The following is a 404-nucleotide window of genomic DNA, read 5'->3' on the forward strand; positions in this document are numbered from 1 at the left end:
TATTTTGGAGCAAACAGAGGGCGAGGAGTTTGGAGGAGAAAAGAGAAGGAAATTTAGGAGACAGACTTGGAAAGAGGATAAGGTGAGAAGTCAGCAAAGGGCGGAACTTGGGACTGAAGCCTTCTGGCGGGGCAGAGGCCTGGGCCCTACCAGATGGCCACACCTGGGACCAGGGGCAGGGTACACAGGAGGGAGGGTAGGACCAGCGGCTGCCTTAGCATCTTACATAAATCTGGTCCATAAAGCAGCCCCAGCCATCAACCCCGGGGAGCGCACACAGCTCGGGCATCTCAAATTATTCTTTGGGCATTAAAACATATGTAATGTGCTTCAGAGGCAATACAGAAAGGACAGGAGCGGAGAGTTAAGCATATGATTATAGTAACATAAAAACGTACATGCTC

The sequence above is a fragment of the Trachypithecus francoisi genome, unplaced genomic scaffold (genome assembly GCF_009764315.1).
Source record: "Trachypithecus francoisi isolate TF-2019V2 unplaced genomic scaffold, Tfra_2.0 Lachesis_group1, whole genome shotgun sequence".
Classification (NCBI taxonomy): Eukaryota; Metazoa; Chordata; class Mammalia; order Primates; family Cercopithecidae; genus Trachypithecus; species Trachypithecus francoisi.